The following is a 14,344-nucleotide window of genomic DNA, read 5'->3' on the forward strand; positions in this document are numbered from 1 at the left end:
CAATTGGAGCAAGCTAAAAAGCGAAACAAGACCTATGCCGATGCTCATAGAATCCCTGCACCTGTCTACAAAGCAGGTATGAAGGTATGGCTGTCCACAAAAAACTTGAGGATACCCGGTAAAAAGAAATTGTTGCCTAAATACATCGGGCCATATGAAGTGCTCCACGTTATAAATCCGGCTGCTGTCCGTTTGGCTTTGCCACAACGGTGGCGAGTGCATCCTGTATTCCACGTGTCACTCATCAAACCGTGCTCGGATGCTACTAGACTGCCTATACGGCCTGTTGCTATTTCTGTGAAAGGGTCAGACGAATTTGAAGTACAAGACATTCTGGACATGTGGTTACGGTCTGGGAAACCATATTATCTGGTGGATTGGAAAGGCTATGGTCCTGAGGATAGATCCTGGGAACCTCGGCCTAACATTCATGCTCCAGCTTTATTAAGGCGATTCCACTCGAAAAGGGGAGAGGCTGCTCCTTTGGGGGGTGGCACTGTCATGCCTGCTGGACATACCTCTGGACCACAAACGACCTCTCCATACAAGCTGAGTTACGCACATAGAACCATGAGACCATTCTACTCAAAATGGAGGTTGTTCGATGCATTGCCCAAAAAACGACGTCTGCATTTTTCACGTCGTTAAAATTCACGTGACTTTGGTCTGTCACGTGTATCACGGCAGTGCGTACATAAGCAGTGTGGAAACTCCGATCGCTGCTTCTGATTAAGTCAATTTAGGCGTTTTGGTAGCTGAACTCCGAACCTGCGTTCTCGCATTACCTCAGCAACTTCTTTGGCCTATTTGGAGCGTGTTTCCTCCACACGCTAATTCCTGAGCTGCGTGAATCCTGTTCACGTGCCAAATCTCCACGCGGACGCTGTCTGCAAGCGCGGCTGTCCTGAGCTGCGTAAATCCTGTTCACGTGTTAAATCTCCACGCAGACGCTGTCTTCAAGCGCGGCTGTCCTGAACTGCGTGAATCCTGTTCACGTGCCAAATATCTACACGCGGATGCTGTTTTCAAGCGCGGCTGACCTGTCTGCGTGTAGTCTATCGCGTGCAATCCTGCACGTGGTTTTCTGAACTATTTTGAACCTTTGTTACCTGTGACAGTTAACAGGTGAAATTCTAATTTTTGTTCATCGTGGGAAAGGAAGTATTTCATGAACTATTCGAAGGTTATTGTGCACAGTACTTTGGACGCTATCCTGTGGTGCACCAACCCGGTATCTAGCGAGAGCCTCGTGCCGTTCGGGATAAGTCTCCCTTACTAATCTTCCCTTCCTTTGTCGTTTGTTCAACTCCTGGTTTTCTTCAAGGAACATTCGTGGATTTCTTCAGTTTTGCCATAAGGTCAGTGTCTGAATTAATGCTAAACTGTGTTATCTTAGTAATTCGATTGGGACAGATTCTTATGATACTTTATATATCCTAGGCATACTTCCTACACAATACCCACGCCCTTTCCAGTGATCCATCTCTCTGCCTGTTTCATCCAGTCAGAGAGTTGTATCATTTGGAAGGTCTAATTTGACCTGCCTACAATCAAGTCGTGTGAAAATAGGATCCGGTAGAGCCCTGCCAAATTGTATCCTTTATTGGTTTCCGTATCCTTTTCAGTCAATACATTGGTGATTTATGACACCGAAACCCTCAGATCAAAGGCCCTCAGATAGGCCCTGCACGACATAAGATTGCTCTTTATGCCGACGATGTGTTGCTGACCTTCACTGACATTGAGACTTCCATGAAGGCGGCCTTGGCCGAAATCCGAAGATTCGGGAGAGTAGCAGGCTTCGCCATCAATTTCAAGAAATCGGTGGCCCTGGGGGTGGGACTAGACCCAGGTGAAAAGGAAGCCCTAGAGAAACTAAGCCCTTTCCAGTGGAGCGTCAAATCTATCCCATACCTGGGGGTGCAGATCCCTGCCGATCCGGCAAAAGTGTATCAGACAAACTTCTCCCCCATCTTCGAGGAGATGGAAAAGGACCTCAACCACTGGCTGTCGCAAGAGATCTCCCTTTTGGGCCGCATTACGGCCTGCAAAATGGACCTACTCCCTTGGTTCCTTTACGCTTGCTCCTCCCTACCCACCTCAATTCCGCCCCCCCCCTGCAGCGCCATCAAAGGAAAATGATCGACTTTATTTGGAGGGGCAAGAAAGCACGCATCTCAGAAGAACCATGATGGGCAGTGCGAAATTGGGAGGATTGGGGGTTCCAGACCTCTGTAAATATCAAATAGCAGCACAGCTGGCCTACTTCCAAGCATGGGGAATCGCCTAGGGGCGCCCAAAATGGGTGGAGATCGAACAGTCCCGTCTCTCTCTCCCCCTGCGCTTTCTCCCGTTCATCCCCACCGCACTGCGCCGAAGTTGGCCAAATATACTGACCTCCACTAAACAATCAATGAGGGCCTGGGATTGGGCCCGCAGACACAAATGTATCCCGGGTGACCTGAGCACATGATCCCCAATCTTTCTTAACCCAGCCTTCTCCCCGAGCTCCTGCCCAACAAACTTTAGGAATTGGGTGGCAGGAGGTCTCGAATTGCTGGGGCAGCTCTTTGAAGGGGATGCCCCTCGCACCTTCGAACAATGCAAAATAACCTTCCAACTAGCGGAAACAGAGAGGTTCACCTATGCCCAACTGCGTAACTGGTGCTCCCACCCCCAGACGCGAGCTGCAGCAACACAAGCCCCGGCCCCACTAGAGCTCACCGTAAATGACCTGCCAGCCCGAGGGAAGATCTCGGTCCTCTATAACTTACTGCAGGAGAACCCCTTCCTCATTAAGCACTCCTATATGTCCCAATGGGAGGCGGACCAGGGTCACGCTATAGAGGAACAAACCTGGATGGACATTTGGTCGAGAATGCGCACGGCCTCCCCCTGCATCACTAATCGGGAATGTACCCACAAACTGCTTCTATGCTGGTACTTTCTCCCTCTCCGTCTTCACCACTTCCAGCAGGCACTGGACCCGCACTGCTGGCGCCTTTGTGGCATCCCAGGATCCTATCTCCACATGTGGTGGACGTGTCCTACGGTAAGAGAATTCTGGTCCCAATGCCTTGCCGCAATAAAAGATATCACCCAAGTGACAATTGAACTAGCCCCTGAACATGTCCTCCTGGGGATCCCAATCCCAGGTTCTTACCCAAAAACAGGAAGGAAGGCAGCACTGATAACCCAACTCCTGCTGGCGGCTAAAATCACTGTGGCACGCACCTGGAAGTCCACGGAAGGCCCCGTGATGACCCTCTGGTGGGTTAAAATGTGGGGCATACTAATAACCGAAAAGGTTACAGCAGCCAAAGCAGGCTTTCTCCATCGCTTTATGAACATTTGGGCACCGCTGTTAGACTATGACCAGAACTACTCGGCCCTGACCTATAAGCCACACTTAATCGTGAGAGCCCTGCACTTACCAGCGAGTATTCATCGCCTGGCATGGCCCAATAAGACTGAGAGACAAGGCCCATCCGAGGATAACAAGGGAGGGACAAGGGAAATGTCAATTTATATGCATCGCGGGGGGCTGCAAGTAAATGTTGATGTATATGTTCACCTGTGCGCTGATTTATAAAAAAACAATTTAAAAAAAAAAAACACAGCTCATGAGTCGTGCTTACTTTGTGACTTGGTTGGAAGTCTAAGCAGCACAAAAGTGCAGCCGCAGGAAAAGTTCTGTTTCGCTTGCACTGTTAAGGTAAATGTGTCTCACGGTTGAGGTATTTCTTGCAACATTTTTTAATTTCATGTTTATGTTCTTAGGCTAATGTGTAAAGGAAGCATGGAATCATTAAGCTCTGCCAAATGACCCTATCATCACATGTATTCATCCTTTTTGAAAGGCACAACTAGCTTTCGTACAAACGTTTGTGCACATTCCCATTTTTGCAATGGCAGTGTATGTTTTCCTGATGTATTAATAACATATTTGCTTCGAGCTTCACATTTCACATTTACGTTTCTCAGCTTACATTTTACACATCCATAATGTGTGTCAGGTAAATGTTTCCTGACTAGCAAGGATCTGACTGAGCGGTTGCATATTACTTTTGCAAGTAAATGTTTGCTACTGCCTTCATGCCCCATGTCATTCGGGAATTGCTCATCCATTCCTTTTTTTATTTGCATTCTGCAACTCCAACAGTGACATCTTTTTGGGGCCGCCAGGGGTTGTAACTGACGTCTCCCTTGCTACCCCTGTGGTCTCCCTTGCTACACCTAAAAAAAATAAAAAAAGAAATACAAATAAATAAATATATACATATATATATATATATATATATATATATATATATATATATATATATATATATATATATATATTTTTTTTTTTTTAATTGAATGCAACCTCCTGAGCTGTGGCCAGCGCCATGTGGCTCTTTGCTTCTGGAGTGGCTGTCTGTTCAGGCCTCTTAAAAAACACAGGTGTTTCCACAAGTGTAACACTTTCATCAGTGACCCTAAATAAGAAAGAATAGGAATAACAAAAAATGTGTCTTTCTGGAATTCTATACAATAATTGCTAGACTCCTTACAGGTTTATTTCAGGCACGCTTCAGGGGGTGAGTCACTGATTTAGTTTGTTCTTAAACACCTCAATTCAGCCTTTCATTCTTCTGAAGTCGATAAATGAGTACCAACACAGGTTAGGTGATATTGTATGTATATTTGTTCTACATAAAGCGCTTAAGTCGATAATTGAGTACCAACACAGGTTAGGTGATATTGTATGTATATTTGTTCTACATAAAGCGCTTAAGTGTAAGTGCTATATAATAACACATCATTAACATTTGGCCATACACGTCTGCTTGCATTCACAGTAATTTGGTAATATAGGCCTTAACCATGCATATGGTGATCCATTCTTGTATGAAATGTATGTCACATCATAGTGATATCGTAACCATATTTTTTTGTAGTGTTCTTAGGAACAATGCTATGTGATGCAAAGTCCTGTTTTGTCGAAGGGTGAGAGGTCGTGTTACATCGCTTCCCGTGATATCACTTTGGGGTGGGGTCAAATTACATCACTTCCTGTGATGCCATCATAAATCAAGGGTCATGTGATGTCAATTCCACTATCCCTGGCATTTTGGTGAAATGATGCCCCTGAACTCCAAGTCCTTGCTTTATAATGGGAAAAGAAGAACTACAAGCCTCAGAATGCAAAATAATGGGACCGAATGAGTATTTTCTAAATTACATGCATCAATAAAATTCCACATTTCAGAGTCACCTAATGCCTTCAACTCACTGTAAAAGCGGCGCAGTGCGACACCAGAATACTTGCATGAAAAAGACAACTTTCAAAATACTTTATTACGTATAGGTGTTATACCATGCAACGGTATCGTGCATGTTGTACTTCAAGTCTGACACATACTTTGAAATGTTATTGTTGTTATCCTCAAAACTGCAAGTGGTGCAAAAATGTCTCCTTTTGCTAGCTGCTTTGCCTGGCAGCACATAGATTGCACTTGTGAAGCCCCTTGAGCTAAGAGTGATAGCAATGGTAAGGAGTTCCTAATATAGCTTCCTGAACAATACACTGGAGGCTGTGCTTAGCAAATATTAGCAGCACTTAGACATGCAAGGTTTCCTTTGAAATGGTATACAGTTCTTTTGCCGCAGGATTTTTCGTCGCGGGACTTTTCATCGCCGTTTTTTAATTTAAAAAAATCAAGTTTTTTTTTTATTTGGGGGGGGTTTAAAAATTAAATAAATATTTGTGGGTGAAAGGGAATAATTAAAAACAACAAAATAAAGGGGGATTATAGAGGGGAAACCACCCCAAAAAAAAATAAAAATAAAACTATGAGTCTTTTTCGATAAAAAAATGGTGATGAAAAGTCCTGCGACGAAAAATCCTGCGGCAAAATAAAGTAGAACCCTTTAAAAATATGGTGACAATACCCGGCATATAAGGCATTAACTGGCATCTTGTGTCATTACTAGCTCATTAAGACCACTTGGCATATGTTGGCATCCTCTGGATATATAAGGCTATCCCTTATATGTTATGAATATACTTGACTTGTGATGCTATGACAAAAAGACATTGGCAGTACCCACATATAACAGACTACGCACAGCGTATTATGACCTCACAATGAAATGTGGGGCTCTATCAAGCATATGATGATTATATCTGGAGTGTGAGGGTGTAGCTGGCATAAAATGATAGTAACTGTCAGATAAAGGAAGTGCCCCTGGCCTAAGCTCCTCCTTTTGTTTGTTCCTCCCCAGCCTATCAAGTCCCACCATTATTAGAAAGTGGTTTGGACTTTACTGTTTGTTAATTTACCACTCTACGTTGTCACAACCCGTGAAGTCATTGACTAAGTGATGTCTCATCCGCTACTCTGTCATTTTGGTGAATTGATGTCCCTGGACATTAAGTAGGAAGCAGTAAGGATTGAAGGGGGACATCAAGAAGGAGGGAACAGGAAAGCGTGAGAGAGACCACCAGAGAGGTAAAGTGCCACAGGCGCACACTATGCTGTCAGTCTAGTGCAATGGTAGGAGGCACACGCATGTGGTAAAGTGTTGAGGTGGTGAAAGGTGTCTAGAAACACTTGTGTAAAGGCACGTTATAAATACCAAATCATATCATATCAGAGCGAGGAAGGGGGAGATAGTGAAGTCCATGCAAGAGGAGAGAAAGCACTCCCAAGGAAAAAGATCATTAGGGAGGCACACGGAGGACAGCCGGGAGTGATGATTCTCTGCACTAAGGTGAGATGTCCCTCACTCCTAGGTCACATCACACCTGCCAAGGAACAGGCAGAAGCTGTGCAGATAGCACATTGCAACCCTTTCCTGACCAGTGCTTGACCATATTTGGAGTGCATCAGTGTTAGATATATTTTCTGGAGGAGTTACACCTATTTCTGTGGTATTTTATTATGATGGTAAATAGTGGTATTTTACTGTGTTATAATATCTCTTGTGATAATTCGTTGGTATATTCCCTTTTACAGTGATAAGACTCTCCTCAGAATATAGCCGAACAACTGTTTTTATTACCAGGGTCACTCTTTGCACAAGGTACTGGATTTGGTACACTCAGTAGGGTAACAGTAATTCTACCTCCCAGCATTTCATGTACACTGCTGCTGTATGCTCTAATAGCCAAAGCACAAAATATATCACATCATAAGCAAATAATTGTATACACACGTCAGGCACTCCTAAAACTCACTTATTAGAAAAAACAATCTACTTCAGATTTTACCACATGTGGTAAAATGAATTACCACTTTGGTAAAATAAGCATATCCCCTGTTGGACTCCAGTCTATGTGCTAATAAAATGCAGTCATATAATGAGAACACAACCCAGTTTGTTTTCAAGCCTTTTGGTTATTATCAAATATTAAAACTCAAAGCTGTTGCATTATGCGGCACAAATTGTTTGGATATTTTACAAAAAAATGCATTCTATTAGAGTGTTTGCACACACAAAATAGCCTTTCGAATGATGAGCTTCACTTACACACTTGTTGCCAGGTGGCCAGCAACGCTGCACAGTAACCTTGAATTGTTAGCAGATAAGAGCCTGTCGTCACAAAACTCACTTTGTAAATGGAGCCCACATAACATGGAAAAATCAAACATTTTGCTAAACAGAAATAACAATCTATTGCTATTATAAAACCTGGCCAGGCACACTGCTCCCACCTCAATTTGACCTATCTTACCTAGAGGCTGCGATTCTCTTGGCTTGACTGAAACTGAAGAATCCCCCTTACTCCATTTGCACACAGATAAGGATTGCCACGACCCCTGGAAGCCTGCCAGCACTGGACTCTGCCCTGCAATTCACCGTCCCACTCATCCCAGAATTCGGAAAGGTCTCTGCATGTCTCTCTAAGGAGGTTCCTGAATGTCTGCCTGGCATATACCCATTCAAAGCCTTTTTATGACCTCCGTCTGCCACTCAAAAGAAAATACCTCCCATCTAGATCATGCCCCTGGAGTTCACGTGATCATACTGTTGGAAAGCAATAAGATAAACTCTTCCGTGATTTTCTTGTGCACACAATAGCTTGTCTTTTTCAAAACAGAACTTCATATTTCATATTTGCAAAAGCCACACAGCTCCTAACTGCACATATAAAGCTCATTGCAGAAGAACATTTTCCAAAATCATTTAAAGATTATTTCCATCTGGACCAATTTGCACTCATTTATATTAACGACATGTTACAGGTTACTGGGAAGGGGTTAGCATGTTAATTTATATTAGTATTTAGGTTTAGTGCAAGCCAGTCAAATGAAATATCATCCTGAAATAATAAACACTTTTAAAGCATGCTCTCTGTTTCTGGACCCTATGCATTTTCCAACTGGCAAGCACCGGCTGCATTTACCACCCATGCCTTGCATATCTTTCTATTTCTGTGTTTCTGTATAAAGAGCGCACTAACACTACATGTGCATACTAAGCTAATAAACACCTGTAACTCACAGCCCCTCAGCTGTTCAGAGCCCCCCAGTGACTCCTACAAGACTCTTGACCAAAACAATGCAGAGGCAGTGAAGGAGAAAAGGATGGGGTAATTACAGGACTGGGAGAAAGATGTGCCAAGGGCACATAAAATACCTCAGACTGTGAGTGACTACCAATCTCCGTAGATTGCCGAGTAAGGGGTCATATGCTTTGAGGCTTTTCATTCCAAATAATTACATGGTGCATACTTGTTTTCTATACAAGATGTTGTTGTCCATTTTTTTCACCACCTGCTCCAGCCCAAAGAGAAGTTATCCTGTTATTTATCTCAGTTGCACCTTATGTGTAAATAAATCTACTTTAAACTACTAACTTTGTCTTAAGCATCTCATTGATCCCCACATGACTTTGTGACAGTCCTCCCAATAATACTTTGCAGATTTTTGAGCAACATTACTGCATGCGATAAAAACTGTTACTATGTTACTACGTACAGTAATCCACTTTTTACAATGGAGGGGTATTTCCTGATACACATTATGCTCCAATAATGCTTTCTGTGTTATACATAGTTTGTGCGTTTACCACGGAACAACTCCTTAAGGATTCTCACCTTTCTGTGGAAATTTGATTAATCCTATGCAATAGGCAAAGCTGAAATGCATATTGATAAAATTGAGTGCTGCAATGGTTCAGAAGATAGCTCAGTGTATTATGCGCTCATTGCAGAGATTTCTGTTCATAAGCAAGATTACAATATCAGATTCCAGCAAGGCCGACTCAGCCTTTCCTACGTCTGAAGTTGATAAACCTGCATTTATATGTACTTTGTAGTACAACAGGTGCTCTTGTGAGCAATGTACCTGCACCAGATAGTGGTTGCTAAAGAAACAAACAAAGGCCCTGATTCGCACAAGCGTTTTATAATGGTGCAATCACATAGAAAAACATTCTGTGAATCAGGCCCATAGTATCAGTATGGTGAAGGTCTAGAAATTGATTTGTTTAGATGAGGAGTTGTAAAAACTAGGCAGCCACCTTCAATGATTTGCATAAAGTATTCATCTGGAGTGGTGATTAGGTATCCAAACTCAAGACTGTGAAACCACAACATTATTGCTTGTATCTTTGACTTTGCCAGCAGACATACAGGGGCAAATCATCTTATATCACTGACATAACTGTGCTGTCTTCCATGAAAAGGGTTTCCTTCTCATATGCTGGTGGCATTGTTTAGCCCATTTCCTTATCTGTCTTTTAATGTAGGCCATTTGGGTGAAAGAGGTTTTAGACAGAAGAGAGTGGACCAGATAACCCAGGCCTCTGGCAAGCTTATTTTAGGGTGAGCTTATTTGACACAAAAAAAACAATAAATAACCATTTCATTAGCCTGTGCTTTGGGCGTTTTTGAAATTTTAAATTACAAACAAGAAACCCAGATTAAATATATTAGTATAACATAAATGAGTATGCTGATAGTAATATATTTCCCCTGATGATGGAGACAATGAAGCTAAAATCATTTCCATTTGGCATAACACACTTCCATAACATTTTGCTTTAGACAATGTATCAGGTTGGGTTATGTGATTTCTGTACTTTCCAAGTCTGTTCTATTAAATGGGGATTATTTTAGTTAATTGTAATAATTGGAAAAGAAAGTTGAAAGTGCAGAAATTGAAGAGAAAGCACAAATCCCATCTTCATCTCTCAAATAATGTGTGATTCTGTGCATCGCATTTAATCTCCTATTGCCTAACCTGTCAAATGTGCCATTCCCTAAACCTTTCAAAATAGTTTTTCCCTTCAGAGTGATTTCGTTCTTGGTATAATCTTCTAAAAAATCCCCCTTATGCTTTCATTGTGAGCATTGATATATTGCATTTTACACACCTGAGCCACTTGTTTCTTTTCTCTCTAATGGCAGCACTACTCAAAAACCCTGTCCCGCTTCTAATCTCAGCCTGCCAGGATAGAGACACCTTCCTGGTTGTCTCTAATCCACATCCACTATCTATGAAAGAATTCTTGAACCTACGATGTGATACCCCAGGGTCTGGGCGTATAACAACTGCCATATATAAATAAATAAATAAATGCATAAATAAATATGCTATGGTACACAAATCTTTCCCCTTGCTTCCCATTGGTTTCCTGCCTCGATGCTTGAGCATCTTTGCATTCTCCGAGACAGTTAGTCTGAGTCGTCTGTCTATTCTGGATTATGTACATTTTTTTCATATGATCTGTGTCCTGCATTCATATTATGGTCGGTACATCTTCCTCATGGCTGATATTGATGAAAGGTGTCGTCATCAGGGACTGCTAATGTTGAAATGCTACTTGTTTATGCTTTAGATTACAGCAAGAATGAAGAGGGACAGGGGCCTCACAGGGAGTACACATGCCTAATTGTTCACACAGAGGCAGCACATGAAGCTGTGGGTGGGAGGGCCACCATGCAAATAATTCACATTAGTGGTGCTTACCATTGCCTAATGTTTTTAAAAGGGCCAACACATGACGCTGATAAAGGGGCTGCAAAATATAGTTCGAGCTCTTTGCTGAACCTTGAAGTATTATATATTTTACTATCAATTTAAAGTTCAGGATCAAAGCATAAGGTGAGTCGAAAAGAGTCACGGGTGGGAAGCGGTAGCTGCAAACAAGAATTACAAACATAAGTAGAAAAGCCCTGAGATGGAAAGAGAAATAAAAAAAAAACATAAGCACTGAAAAGGTCCTACGCTTTGGATTTTTACTTGATTTTTTGTTTGTTTTGGCAACTGGGTAGCACTTTTTTTTTAAAGATGCAGCTTTACATGTGAATGTGCTGCGGTTACATGCAAGCACCGCCTAGTCCCTATGCCACAGTAATACCAAATAATGGGCCTCGTTCCAGGTCGGCCGGTCCGGTAAAAAAGTGCCGGTATTGATGTACACCAGCACTTTACTGGACCGGCCGACTTCAGGTTTGCCGGTGCGACACCTGAGTTACCTCCAGCTAAAAGCTAGAAGTAAGGCGGGTGCCCGCCGGCAAAGAAGCCATTATTACCGGCACCAGTAGTGCCGGTGCCGGTAATGACAGCAAATACCCTCATGGAGTCCTATTGGACTCCATGAATGGGGATTAAAACGTCACTCCAGCACCTGCAATCCAGCAGCAGTGCCGCCAGACCGAGTGCCAGAAACGGTAACAGCCTTTGCCAGTACCCTGGCAGGTCTAGAATGGGCCCCATTGTATTGTACATGGTGCAGCCCTTACATGTCCAGTTGCTGCAACCAAATGCCAAGTGCTGTCTCCAATGCTGCAGTAATAGAATCCAATTGCAGTTAATGTCTCAATTGCATTGTATAATAATTTGTCTACTTTAATGGTGGTTCATGCTAGATTCCCCCACTGTAAAATGTGTTAGTACATGTCAATCAGCAAGCGGGAGGCAGATTTTGGTATAAAACAAATGCTCCTTTTATTCAGGGTTGTGCTTTCAAGTGCTTCATGTAAAAATAAAAACAAACTGAAAATGTAGTACCAATAAAGGCACCAGGTGCAGCACAGCGCCTTGTTCAATCTAGTCCGTGAATGCAGTTCAAACGGTTACCAGTGTTCTGGCACAAGAACGTCAGCTGGCTCTGCGGTCTGAGAGAAATATCCTTCTTTCTCTCAGACGTTCCCAATGAAACACGCTGATCCTTGGTCAGGTGCGCCAGGCTTGTGTGAGGCAGCTCGGCGTGCACCTTGAATACGGGCTTCCTTAATCAACTCGCTTCTGCTTCCTAATATGCACAATGGAAGCCTCCTGGGTCTTCACTCTGCTCCTCGTCGTCCCCGTGTAGGGTTTGCTGGAAAAAGAAGACAACCCCCATGAGCCTCGTATGTGGATTTTAACCTCCCCTCTGCTCCGCCCATCCAATTAGTGCTCGCCCCTCTCTCTAGGTTCTTAGTTCCAAGGACCGGTCCCTACCCTGCGCCTGGCCACTGTGTTTCTCCCGCCACCCGCCATAGGGTCTTAGTTGCAGGGACCACCACCTTCCCTGTACCTGGCCACAGTGTTTCTCCCGCCACCCGGCATGTCTCCGGCTCTGACTAACTTTCCCCAACATGGTTACTCGTGGTATCTCGGTTTTCTACAGACATAAGGTGAGCCTTTGTTTATATGTAAACTGCGTTCTAAGGATGGTTTTGAATTTTCGGTTTTTATGCTTTCTTTCAGGCATCGCGCAGTGCCTGCTGGGAACTGTAGTCCCTATGTCCAGCGGTTTCACTGCCTCCACGTCATTTGTTTGGAAAGTCTTGTGCATCGTGGATTAGGAGGTGGAAGGTTCCGGCTCTCCAGGTAGCATTGCCTGGCGTCCTTTTGTTATGGCCAACACGGCCGGTGTACAGCGTTGTTGCTCCTTGGTGTTAGAGGATGAGACTGTTGTATCTGTGAGGTCCGTCTGAGCCGGCCACTGAGTCCCGGATATTCCCACCTCACATACTCCCCTCAAGGGACCAGGCCATTCGGGCCGGTGCAATGCTCTGGACAGATAATCGGCCACCAACTGATATTTTCCTGGTTTGTGTATTGTTATGAAGTTGTAGCGTTGTAAGGTGAGGAACCAATCGAAGGACCCGGTGGTTGGAGTCCTTCTGAGTAGCTAACCAGCGCAGAGGGGCATGATCCATGAATATGGCAAAAGTATCTGAGGAATTTCACTGCCCATTTAATCGCTAGACATTCTTTTTCTAGAGTGGAGTATGGGAGTTTGTGAGGTAGTAGCTTTCTACTGATAAAGGCGATGGAAAAGAGTTCCTGTTCCATTCCCTGGGACAATACGCCGCCAACCCACAGCCTGAAGCATCTGCTTGCAAATAGAAGTTTTTGTTGGAGTCTGGGCAATGAAGAACTGGTTGGCTGGATATCATTTGGATTAAAGAATGGAAGGCTTGCTTAGCTTCTGTAGTGATTACCAGAAGCCGGTTCGTTTTTAGTGCATCTGTCAAGGGTGCTGCCATCATGAAAAAATGTGGCAAGAACCTCCTGTAATATCCCATGAAACCTAGGAAGGCTCGAATCTCTTTCTGGGATGTCGGCACATGGAGTCTTTGTAGGGCTTGCACTTTTTCTAGGAGGGGTGTTATCCTACCACCTCCTACTGAATACCCTAAATACCTTGTTGTATTTGCCGCCAGTTTCATTTTTTTGGGGTTTATGTGCAAGTCTGCATCCTTTAGAGCTACTATTATCTTTTTTAAATGTGTTAAATGTTCATCCAAGGTGGGGCTGAAAATGACTATGTCATCCAGATATGCTGCTGCATATGAGTCATGGGATTTCAATATTTTGTCCATCAGAGCTTGAAAAGTTGCCGGGCCCCATGAAATCCAAATGGTAACATGTAAATTGGAATAGCCCTTGTGGGGTAGCGAAGGCCGTCTTTTCTTGATCTTTTGGATCCAGGAGTATTTGCCAATACCCTTTGGTTAGATCTAGGGTACTCAGATATATGTGGCAGAGCCTAGTTTCTCCAGCAGCTCAACTATTCGTGGCATGAGCTAGGCGTCATAATGTGAAATTGCACTGAGTTGTCTAAAATCCATGCAGAATCTCGTGGTACCATCAGGTTTGGGTACTAGTACCACTGGAGAACACCAGGCACTTCGAGATGGGATAATAGTGCAGAGTTTCAACATTTCAGCTATTTCCCTTGCAATGTCATCCTTTTTTGCTTCAGGAACCCTGTACGGCCAGAGGCATATTATTTTGCCTGCTTCTGTTGGTATGGAATGGGTGCAAATAGCTCTGACAGTGTGGTACATAATACTGTGTTTGTGTCTCCCTTCCATAATTTTAGGAAATTAATATGGTAGTTTTGATGTTTAACTTGT

Source organism: Ambystoma mexicanum, chromosome 1q, assembly GCF_040938575.1.
Source record: "Ambystoma mexicanum isolate Mex_15411 chromosome 1q, UKY_AmexF1_1, whole genome shotgun sequence".
NCBI classification, from domain to species: domain Eukaryota; kingdom Metazoa; phylum Chordata; class Amphibia; order Caudata; family Ambystomatidae; genus Ambystoma; species Ambystoma mexicanum.